A 12,293-nucleotide genomic window follows, 5' to 3' on the forward strand; every position below is an offset into this window, starting at 1 on the left:
AAACAAGGAGATTTTTATGACACGGTTATTAAAGAAATGGAGAAGGTAAAGAAGGGTTATGCAATTATGGCAGATTTCAATATAGTGATGGATAAGATAAAGGATAAAACTTTTTATGATCACCATGATGTTCTCCAAAGAAACACAGTATTGAGAAAGAAGGTAAAAAATAACCACTTGGAGGGTAATGAACAGTGATGAAAGAAGATATACTGATTTTTCAGCAGTATATAGTAGTTAATCCAGAATAGATTTCATATTCACATCTCAAGATTTAATTCCTAAAATAGTTATACTGAGATTAATTCTATAAAATAACAGATTATGCTTTGATGTCAATGGAGATTGAGATTTTAAAAGATTATAAAGACTCTAAAAGATGGAGAATGGATATTAACATTTTCCAGTACCCAGAGGTAATAGAAAAGATAAAGAAAGAATGGTTAGAATTACGGGCAATAAATGAAGCAGGAGGTATGAAATTAGGCCTGTTGTGGGACACGATGAAAGCAATTTTAAGAGGAATAACAATAAGGAAATCCTGTAAATTAAAAAAATTAAGGAGCTAAACGTGAAAAAACTGGAAGAGGAATTGAGAAATTTGGAAAGCAAGTTTTTTTTAGAAAGAGATAGAAGGATACTGGCAGAAATTCAGGCAAAGAGAAAGGAACTAGAAAATTTAGAGACAGAGAAAGTTCAGAGGGATTTGATGTATATAAAGAGGATTTTTTTGAATTTAGCAATAAAAACTCAAAATTATTAGCTAGAATGTGCTAAATAGAAGATTAAAAACACAATTGGGGTAATTAAAGATAGAACAGGCAAGAAGTGTAATACAATGAAAGATAAATTGAAGATTTTTCAAGAATTTTTATTGGAAATTATATAAGGGAAACAATGTATTGAAAGAGGATATAGAAAATTATATAAATGAGAATTTAAAAACTAAATTATTGGAATGTGATAAAATAATATTAGAAGAAGAGATTAAAGAAGAAGAAATTGCTGAAGTCATTAATAAACTGAGAAATGTTAAAACACCGACAGATTGCATCCAGAATATTATAAACATATTTTCAAAGAATTCTAAAAGGTTTATGAGGCAAGACTTACCCTTACAGAAGCCATGCTGATTTTCCCTCAGCAAGGCTTGTTCTTCTATATGTTTTAAGATTTTATCTTAGATGAGGCTTTCCACCATCTTCCCTGGAACAGACATTAGGCTAACTGGCCTGTAGTTTCCCGGGTCCGCCTCCTATCCTTTTTAAAGCATGGTGTGACATGTGCTATCCTCCAGTCCTCTGGCACTGTGGCCATTTTAAGGGACAAGTTGTATATTTTAGTTAAGAAAGCCCTCTTAAGGTTGCTATAAATCCATTCTGACTTGACAGCACAGAACACAAAGAGCCATTTTTATATGTATGTGTCATGAGTGCAGCCGAAGACCAGAAACCAGAAGGGTTAACTGAGGCTGAAGAGAATGCTGAGAGATCAGAAACACCTGAATCGCCTCCAGATTCTCCTTCCCCAGCAGACAAGCTTCGGTTCAGGCTTCGGGAAAGAGGACAAAAAGGTCAGAGGATCACTCAAAGGCTGTCCACAGAAATATCAGTTCAACTAGCCCTGAGTATTAACAGGATGGAAAGGTTTCCAGCAGCTCAAGGAGCTGCTTTACTATAAAACAGCTCCTAGCCCAGGGGTGTCAAACTCAAATTCATCGGGGGCCGCATCAGCAGTTTGGTCCCCATCAAAGGGCCGGTTGTATCTGTACTGATGGCCTTGCAAGGACCCCATCCGACTTGGTGGGAAAAGGAAGGAAGAGAAAGTGTGTGTGTGTGTGTGTGTGTGTGTGTGTGAAGGAAGAGAAAGTGCCTGTGTGTGTGTGTGTGTGTGTGTGTGTGTGTGAGAAAGAGAGATACAGGAAGAGAATGTGTGTGTGTGTGTGTGTGTGTGTGTGAAGGAAGAGAAAGTGCCGGGGTCTCTGTGTGTGTGTGTGTGTTTCTGTGTGTGAGAGAGATACAGGAAGGAAGAGAGCGTGTGTGTGTGTGTGTTTGTGTGTGTGTGTGTGTGAAGGAAGAGAAAGTGCCGGGTTCTGTGTGTGAGAGAGAGAAAGAGAGAGAGAGAGAGACAGAGAGAGTTACAGGAAGGAAGAGAATGCGTATGTGTGTGTGAAGGAAGGGAAAGTGCCGGGGTCTGTGTGTGTGTGTGTGTGTGTGTGTGTGTGAGAGAGAGAGAGAGAGAGAGAGAGAGAGTGTTATTTAGTATATGCAACTCTGCTTGGATCTCGCAAAAAAAAACGCATTCTTCGGTCCTTTCAAATCCTCAGGCATTCCAATCGAGCAAGAGAGAACGGAACGTCAGGGAAGGGAAGGGAAGCGAGCAACCAGCCAGCCCTCCCTCCCTTCTCTCCGCGGCTGGGTCGAACGGCCGCCTCCGACGTTACCCAACCGGGCCGGCGCATCGCTCCGCGTTCCCTCTTCTCTCCCTCTCCTCAGGGCCGCGCTGGCCGCTGCCTCCCGCGTCCCCCCAGCATCTCCTCCCTCCGCCTCGGAGCCCGGCCAGGAACTCCCACTGCTCCCCTTCCCTTCCCTTCCCCTTGGGGCGACAGAGGCGGCGCGGAGCCCCCTCCTCGCGCGGCCTTGGGAACGGCTCTCGCCTCAGGCCGAGAGTGAGCGAGGAACAGGCACGGGAGGGGGAGCGGGGGGCGGAGGGAGAGGAAAGGAGTGACAGCACCACAGCCAATCGGAAGGAGGATGTAGCCTTGTTAACTTGAGCCATTTTTTCAATGAATTTACTCCGTGCAGGCACGGAGTAAATTCATTGAAAAAAAAGGGGGGGGAGGCTGCAAGGCTGGCGGCGGCTCCGCGGGCCATCAGTCGAGGTCTGGGGGGCCGGATTTGGCCCGCGGGCCTTGCTTTTGACACCTGTGTCCTAGCCAGTCAGAATTTCTGTGGAAGCAACGAGTCAAAACCCCTGGCTTGCATCCACGCTTCCTGAACTGTGTTCCTGACTCTGACCCTGGACTACGCTGTGTATTGGACTCTGGACTCTGACCTTGGACTGCATTCTGTGAGTTGGTTTATGGACTTTGGCTTTGCATTCTTGGTATTCCTGACCTTGGACTGGTTTATCGGACTTTGGCTGTTGTAACCCCTGTGAACGTGACAGTATGTTAGAATTGGGTGAAATCTATATAGCAATCCTTTGGGGTTGGGACATGCTCAAGGTTCCCTCTAAGATGCACATGTGCACAACTCCACCTCCCTCTGTGCAGTGTTTTTCCTTCTCTGTGCAGTGATCATTTTCAACTCCTTTTCTTGTTGCAATGGAAGCCTGCACGCGGGGTGGGGTGGGAGCCCTGGGTGCATGCAGGGCCAAAGTTGCACAAGAGAGAGGCAGAGCCCCACCCAGCAGGGCTGAAAATTAGAGGGTACGTAGAGCATGCCGATCAAATAGCATGCAAATGGCTATGGGTGGGGTTGTCCTGCCTGTTCTTACGTTTTGATTGTTTTTAAAGGAAACCACTGATAGGATCTTCATTTCTCGGGGGAGGGGGGAGAGGATGATAGCCTGAGTCAATTTTTTTCCAAATCCAAAGCACAGTCCTGCTGTTGGTATGCTGTAACCATTTTGATTTGGGGAAATAAGACATATTAACCCCAAATGAGGCTCGGACTCTGGAGTTAATCAGCGAAACAGGGTTGCATCTGATTCAGTGACATTTCTATGTGGTATGTTAGCTTTTTCTAACAAAGAAGTGTTGGAGAGCTTAGCTTCAAATAATAAGACATGAACAAGACTTTCCACTGCTCAAACACAACCAGATGGCTCCGTATCCTACATTAGCTTCATCTTACGTTCTTTCCTCCTGCATTGAGCATCTTGCTCCCACCCCACCCTCCACTTTTTCTTTGCAGATCAGAATACTTGGATATTTAATGGCTGGCAAGCAGAGCCACAGTATTCCACGCAGTGTTGTGCTGGCGATTCCAGATATCCTAATGTTAATTCACTTGAAATAGGAGGCAACCATCTGGCCTTCTTTCAGTTAATCTTGGCCCGTCATCTTTGTGGACTTATTCCTACATGCTGATTGAAACTCCAGCCTTCCTTACTGTCATAGTGCAAGTTAAATCAGGCACTTCAGAAAACTAATGAGAATATTTTACATTTATATAAACAGTCGGAAGGGCTTTAAAAGCCCCCTCTCTGGTATGCCCAGTTTGCAGGAAAGAGGGTGAGGCTGTGAATGAGGGGCTTGCTTAAGGCCAACCAGTGGTAGAAGTGGTTTGGAGAACTCCCTGACCCTGGCGTTAGTTTTCGTTGGTATGCTAAAATGGAATGAAAGTTAAGTCCAGAGCAGCCCAGGCACACCTTGATAGAAGGGACTGGCTTATTGTCCTTGGCTTTACCCCTCCTCACCTTCAATGTGATACAGAGTCTTGCTTGTTTTTAATCTTCATTGTTTTTAAACCAAGTACTGTATATAGGAATTCCTTTCCTGTCACTGGCAGCAGTAAACTCTAACTACTCATGTACACAAGAAAGTTCCAGAATGTTTTGCTTTCTGCCCTGCTCTGCTACTTTGTTGGCTTTTTTGATATTTTTTTTTTCTCTTCACAAGTCCGTTAGAGGTGAATTATAAATTTAGGCCTTGCCTTCCATGGGTTGAAGGACTCAGCTTGTGGAAAGAGGACTCTGACCACTTCTCTAGGATCCCACCCCCAAACTAGGGTTGCTCCATTTGCACTTGAAAATTCTGCCCGGCCTTTTTAGGGGGCTAGAAGGGCTGCCAGAATAGCTAGATAGCTGAGTGACTTGAGTATCTGACTGCAGAGACAGAGTTTGGGAGTCTGATTCCCCATTGGGCACACCGGGATAACAGCCACTCTGGGTGGCTCTGGGCAAACTGCAGTCCAAAGCTGCCCTCAGAAGAAGGGAATGAGAAGCCATTATTGAGTGCTTTATACCTGAAAAAAAAACTTGGAAAGGGCTGCCATAAGTCCAAATGGATTTAAAGGCAGTCACTTATTATTAGAAGAGTTGCTAAGAACAATGAAGATGGCTTCCACTTGTCTAGTTGTAGGCATCTAAATTGGAATCCAACCTGGTAGGTGGGCTATCCTACCTGGAGATGTACCCTGTTTCCCCAAAAATAAGACCTAACCCTGAAAATAACCTGATTTTTTCAGAATGCTCGTAATATAAGTCCTATTCCAAAAATAAGCCGTAGTTAAGTGAAACCCCGCCCTCCACCATCGTGCAGCAACCAGAAGAAGATGACATGACTGTATTTCAATAAATGTAGATTGTTGTACATGAAAAAAATAAAACATCCCTTGAAAATAAGCCCTAATGTGGTTTTTGGAGCAAAAATCAATATAAGACCCTGTCTTATTTTCAGGGAAACACAATAGAAGGGACCTTCTCTTGTACTCCCAACGCTTTATTCATTGTCACCTTCAGTGGGATATGAGATCTTTTTTGCTTTGCTGTTTTCAAGCCAAGTACAGTGGTGCCCCGCATAGCAACGTTAATCCGTTCCGGATTAATTGTCACTATCTGGAAACATCTCTAAACGGAACTAAAAACCCCATAGGAACGCATTAAACTTCGTTTAATGTGTTCCTATGGGGCCCAAATTCACCGTTCAGTGAAGATCCTCCATAGTGCCGCCATTTTCGCCGCCTCAGTAAGCAAGGGCAGCGTGCGAAAATGCTTGCGGTGGCCATTTTGGGTACCCGGTGGCCATTTTGGAACCGCCGATCAGCTGTTCTAAAAACATCGCAATGCGAAGATCGGTAAGCGAAACGCTTACCAATCATCACAATGCAATGTTTGCCCATCCAGAACATTGCAATGCAATTGCATTAGCGATCCCAAAAAATAGATCGCTATGCGGATCCGTCGTTAAACGGTGCGCTCGTTATGCAAGGCACCACTGTATGTATTAGTATTAAAAGATAGGAATGAGCTAGCTGCTCCCATCCCTGACATGTGACAACTAGTCTCTAAATTTGCTTGTAGTGTTGTATCATCTTCATTTCTGTATATCTGAGGAAGCAATAAAGCTGAAATCAAAGTCAGCTGCATCAGTCCAGAACAGCCTAGGCACACCTTACTCTGCATTTCAAATGCTTGAGAAAAGAACTTTGTTGAAGAACTTTGTAACTTTGTTAACATGGCTGCTTTTTTCAGAGTAGCCTAGAGGAGGTTTTTGTGTTGTGAAATCAGGCTTTCTGGTCACTAGTGACACAAGCTTATTTGAAACTTTGCAAAACAGTTCCTTTAGGTATGCATTAAATACGCGTGCCAACGGGAGACCTGACCTATATCACACATGCTCTAGTTCGCCTCTGATAAGTAGCACCCACTGTTTAGTAATTTGCAGCAACCTAAGGCGCTGATAATTAACAAAAGGCAATCGAAAGAGCCACAGGGGTCATGGGGATGGCAACAGCAACCCAGGTCTTGCGATACAGCACATCATGTCTGTACTTCAACATGTGCCTTGGTTGGAAATGTTATTCCTTCCGTGAATTTACCTAGCAGAGGGCATTTTTAAAACTTACACTAAGTATATACAGTATGTCCTAATAACTTGCTTTTCTTTGTAGTGGAAACTTCTTTGTTATTTCTGAATTATGATATCTCTTCTATTCTAGAGGCCAAAATACATAGGTTGTTGTCATTAATCTTCCTTTTAAACACTTTTATTAAAAGAGCAGATACATTTTAAAGAGAAAATAAGTTTTCAACATTGAATTTCAGGAGGGTTATTGTTGTTGTTGTTATTGTTATTGCTACTGTTGTTGTTGTTGTTGTTGTTGTTGCCTAAAGGCCAGATTGCCACATAGGAAATTTCCAGGGGGGGGCATATCAGCTCTCTGCCCTGATGCGGAGCACTATACTGCTGGTCAAACGAGAGAGAGCTTGTCTAACATCTAATTTGATATGTACAGATCAGCTTCCTGTGTGGGCCGCCTGGGGGGGATACCAGATCTGAATAGGACTTCTAGAATGCATCACTCTTTCCACCAATCCTCAGTGTTTAAGGCTCTGTAGAATTACTAATGCCATCCAGTGGACACCATATGGGGAACGACCCTTGGCAGAGCCCTTTGCTGTGTTACTGAGTCATATTTCTCTGAGTAGGGGCACATACCAGTCCTCCTCCCTAAGTGTGTCCGCCCACTCCTCCCATTGCATGATATGCTCAACTCGTATGGACTTGACAATTATGGCCTGTTTGGGTTTGAATACCCCTACTATCCTTGTCCTGCCACTGAAAGAGAGCCGTTTTCTCAGAGAGGCCTTTGCTGGATCTATGGGGTGTTGTAGTTTAGGTTTCTCTCTCCTGAGTAACTCATGTGAGGGCTGTGATGTGGGGGAAGCTATAGGACTTCCAGGAACACCCAGCAATGAACAGTTTCTGAGTATTAAAGCAGGGGTTCTCCGGGTTGAACAGCACATGTGGCAATGAAACTAACTCGCTTTGCCCCAGAAGGCTATATAGTGCAGTGAGGAAACGCCTTCAAATCCTATGTTGCCTAGAACAGAGATTCCCCACGATAAGACTGGGGGGGGCGGGATTTTCTGCCTTCCAGTTGTTGGGCTGTAACACCTATCATCCCTCTTCACTGCAATCTGGAAGACAAGGACATCCACCAGGCCAGGAGATCCACATCAGTTCAGCAGCCTTCAGCCCCTGTTGCTTCCCAGCTGCTTTTTTAGCCTAAGAGTTACAAGTAGCCACGTACGTTAGCACCTGCCCTCCATAAATTTATCCTAACCCCTCTTTCAAGCTGCGTGTCCTGTGTTAATAACTACAGAGAAGTTTGGACATTACAGAGCACATGGGGATAAAGGAAGCACACGGGCTTTGGCGCTTCCTGTTCTCGGCACTTCTGGTTCCCATTCAGAATGGCACTCTCACAGCTCCCCGACACTCTCGTCCCCAACAGTAGGGAGATGACATTTTATGAAGGAGGTGCAAAGGCCTTATTTAGGGCGTGGGGTGGAGCTGCATGAGCCAGGTGTGGTTGCTGCTCCTGCGCCCCCCCCCCACGCTTTGCTCCTGTACTCCTAAGGGGCTGAAGCTACCACACTCATGCTTATTGTGAACAGGCCTGTTGACTTCTCCTCAGAGGAGGTCTGCCTCTGCCTTTTCCTCTACGGTCTTTTAAAGTTAGATCAGTTCTGAGCTGAATGCGGAGACAATGGGGGCAGTGTCTCCTGAGCAAACATCAAGTAATTTCCTGAACTCTTCAACTTCCCCTCTTTTCTTTTCTTTTTTTGCAGTGGGGTCTACCACATAAAGTTTTTTCCTGCTAACTGAAAAAGATCAGTTGTGTGTGTGTGTGTGTGTGTGTGTGTGTGTGTGTATCAATAAAAATAACTGGTACAGTGGACCCTTGACTTAACAGACGGCTTGACTTACAGACTTTTTGAGTTACAGACTTCTCTGGCCACAAAATTTAGGTTTGACTTGCAGCCTGAGAATTGACTTACAGACCAGAAAAAAACCAAAATGGAACAAAAACGGCCTGTTACGGGATTAATCGGTTTTCAATGCACTGTAGGTCAATGGAGACTTGACCTACAGACTTTTTGATTTGAGAACCGCCTTCCAATACTGATTAAGTTCTCAAGTCAAGACCCCACTGTATTTGCATTCTCATATATATTTCAATAAAAATAACTGGTATTTGCATTCTCAGCTTTTGGCACAACTTTCTCATGAGGTTGTGTGTCCTCAGACATGAGTGCACCCTACACAACCGTGGCTGCTTTGGGGTTTTTTTTGGTCTGCTTGAGTGGGGTCCTGGTACAAATAGGAAGGGGTATAGGAAGAAGTAGTCATTTGAAGCAGTGTTACCGGAGGAGGAAGCCCCACCTGGTACTGAATGCAAATCATGACTATGGCTGGCATAACCACTTGGGGAGAATGGTACCAGAAATGGTGCTTTTAAAGAGCAGGGACTCTTTATTTTTCTGATTACTGTATTTCCCTCCCCCAGTGACGGAAAGATATGCTGATGAGATTTTCTACCACATAGACCACAACACCTTGGCTGGCTTTGGCTTCTGTGCTCTTTGAACAGGCGAGTAGGGGAGCCACGGACCAATCTGCCTCAGGCATCAGGGCACCTTGAGCTGGCCCTGGGTGATGATACCTCCAGCTCAACAGCAGATGGCTCCGCCTGTGTTGCAGGTGGCAGTGACCCTAAATTTCTTTGAAGACGTTTTTGTGAGGCTGTCTGTCTTTCTCTCACTGTCCCGGTCAAAGAGAGCCACTTGGCAAACTTGTCTGCAAACACTGCCCACATTTTATGTGTGGTGCTGCTTGGGGAAGCCGCCGCCGCCGCTGCCACAGTTCTCTTGCCCCGTGCATATACGTGGGATGACCTTTAACACGGTACAATTGTGAATAACCCAAAATTATGGCAAGATAGCCAAAACAGTGGTTGTCACTACCTTAGGAAAAAGAAAGATGCTACACTACTGCCAGCTGCTAATGAGATTCCTGGAGACCTTCTTCTGTCCCCTGAATAAATTTGGTTCAATGGTCATCCTAATGTCTCTACTCTCAAGTAGGGTTAAGAAGGTAGAGAGGCCCTTTGCTCCTGCTTCTAGTGGTACTTTTGGGAAAGGTCCTTTTCCTGGATAACTGCTCCCATCAGAGTTGATAATCCTGTACCTAAAGGGGCTGTGATATAGGATAAGCTTAGTGCTAGTTTTGGAAACATGCCAGGAAATGGTCCTCCTCCCTGTATATCTAAGGAAAATAGATTCGTGAAGGCTTTCACGGCCAGGATCTGATGGTTGTTGTGGGTTTTTCGGGCTCTTTGGCCGTGTTCTGAAGGTTGTTCTTCCTGACGTTTCGCCAGCCTCTGTGGCCGGCATCTTCAGAGGACAGCACTCTGTGCTCTGGTGTAGTTGGCTTGGGAATGATAACAGATTCAGATTAAGATGTGTCTGCTTTGGGGGCCAGTTGCAGTAACATGCTACAATAAAAAGTGAGATCTCTTTTCAGGACAGGTTTAAACATGAAGAGGAACCCTGATTTGCCGTATGTTGTGTGTTAGGCGAAGCTGGTGCCGTGGCAAAGCCTCCCACTTTGAATCAAAGTTCTCAGAGCACGAGTTGAGAAGCATGTGGGGGTCTCCTTTTAATTAGCACTTGTTTGGTTGCCTTGTGAATCCAGCATAGCTGAGCAGAGAAAGGTGGTTGGCATTCACGGAGAGAGAGGCACTTGTATTCAATGACGAGGATGAGTTTTGATTGTGAAACTTACATTTGTTGTAGCTGCTACATCTTTGTCATCATCACAGACAGCCTGCTTTTCCATCCAGGAGTGTACAAAACCGCAGATGGTTCTTCGTCCCCAAAATGACCAAAATGAACCTTGGGAATTAGTTCAGACTGAGAATAAGAGGCTGGGCCAAGGTGACCCGGTGACTTTTGTAGCTGAATGGGGATTTGTGTTTCTAATGCAATGTTCTATGCACCGCACACAGAATCTCTAAGTCTCCTCCAGGCCTCGGAAACTGAGAAATGTAAACTAACGGCAAGTCATCTTGAAACTCATATTAAAGCACAGCCCCCCCCCCATCTCTTCTGTTGCAGATGTTCTCATTTGACATTGGCTCCATCCCCTCTGTTTGTCAAAACTGGACTTTGTCTCCATTTCTCCTCTCCCTTGTAAGGTCTGGAACTGTCTCTCTCTCTCTTCTGGAAGAAGTGAGCCTGTTTATGAACATTTTGCTGGTTCTTCCTACTGCACCGGCCCCTTTCAAAACTTCCTGTGGTTTTCAGACTTTCCTGTGGTACCAGAGTTGCTGCCAGATCCATAATACGGTGGTATGGTAGTTGTATTCCTGCGTGTAGAAACCTAGGAGCCAAGCTAATGTGAGTGGGGGGAAAAAAGAAATAAACTCTGTACGTGGTAAAGTTTTGGAGAGAGGATGGAGTTAATAGCGGGAAGGAATGTGTTTTGTGTTCATGCTTATTCACTTTGGTGTAGTTCTGTCCCTGTGGCCCAGGGCTGGCTGAAGCGACAGCACGCTTCATATGAGTCAGCAGTGTAGCATCAATAGGTTTCAACACATGCACAAAAACTCACAGACTAAGCTTTATGGTGGACCTGAACTGGCCTAAGAGACATTCCTATACACTTCTAGTTGCCTCCTTGTATTTACTCTTCAGCTTTTGTGAAACCCAACAAAGCTAAACGAAGTGCAGCGGGTGGCCGTTTGCAAAAAGTGAAATACAGAGATGTATACGTGTCTAAAGCATTAGTATTCTCAGTTAGAAGCAAAATAGATGGAGGAAGATTTTTGAGTTTGATTTCTTTTTTTTTTTAAAGGTGCTGTGCGGAAGTGTGGTGTCGCAGGGTGCTTTCACAGGAAACGAGCAGAAAGCTGAAGTGAACTTCAGAAGGGAGAGACCGCCTGCTGCTGAAGACATCACAGGTCTGTGTTCTTGCTGTAACTCTTTGTATCATTTCCAGACAGGAACATTATGCATGTTTTAGGGTTGACATGGCTGGGCAAGGTTAAGATGGGTGGCATAAGACTTTTGAAAGAGCTGCATAAACCTTCTGAGCTCACGTCCATCCAAATGGAACGTCTGTAGCTACACAGATACATATTATTTTTAGATGTTTCCGGTGAATATGGGAGGAACTGGCATTCAGATTGATTCATTCTACTGTGTTTATGTACGTGTGTTGTGCTGTATCCCGCTCACATGTTTAAAAAAGGTATATGTTATTGTTGAGGTAGAGATACAATAAATAGGCACCTGAACTTTATAATAAATGCCCAATGTACCGTAAATGTTGCACCTTGAACCTAGTCGTTTCTGGAGTAAAGCCCCTTCAGAAACAAAACAGGGCTTCTGAGTGGACATACGTTTGTGCTCGTATAGGGCAGTAAACTTATGCCCTCTTACTGCGAGGAAGCCTCCTTAAATTGAGTGGGATTTATCTCTGGGTAAACATAAAACATCTTCAGCTGCGTGGCTGCAACGTCAAACCATGTCGAATGGTAGGAAATAACCATTGCTGAATATTGTCCGTGGGGTTGGGTAGCCCGATGGGGTACTGCTCGGTCCTTGTTCTGAAATGTAAGACTGCGTAATTTCCCTTTCTTCTTCTTTGTCTCCTCTACTGTCCCCTTCTGAGCCTTCTTTGGCTCAAGGTGTGGTTGCTTTGTTGAGGATGGCAAGAGCTGCTTAGTGTAACATAAGGGAAATCTAACTCTTCCCCCCACCCACCCCCTCACTCACAG

General features: G+C 44.7%; 1 protein-coding gene across 2 annotated transcripts in view; it reads left to right on the top strand.

Annotated features, from left to right (window-relative positions):
• The window catches only part of WIPF1 (WAS/WASL interacting protein family member 1), a 97,146-nt gene that overhangs the window by 22,677 nt on the left and 62,176 nt on the right, over positions 1–12,293 (top strand). For both annotated transcript variants that reach the window (XM_072980340.2, XM_072980321.2), the window contains exon 2: positions 11,369–11,474. The gene's annotated coding sequence lies outside the window, so the exon portion shown is untranslated. The remainder of the gene's footprint in view (positions 1–11,368; positions 11,475–12,293) is intronic.

This window comes from Pogona vitticeps, chromosome 1 (assembly GCF_051106095.1).
Source record: "Pogona vitticeps strain Pit_001003342236 chromosome 1, PviZW2.1, whole genome shotgun sequence".
Lineage (NCBI taxonomy): Eukaryota > Metazoa > Chordata > Lepidosauria > Squamata > Agamidae > Pogona > Pogona vitticeps.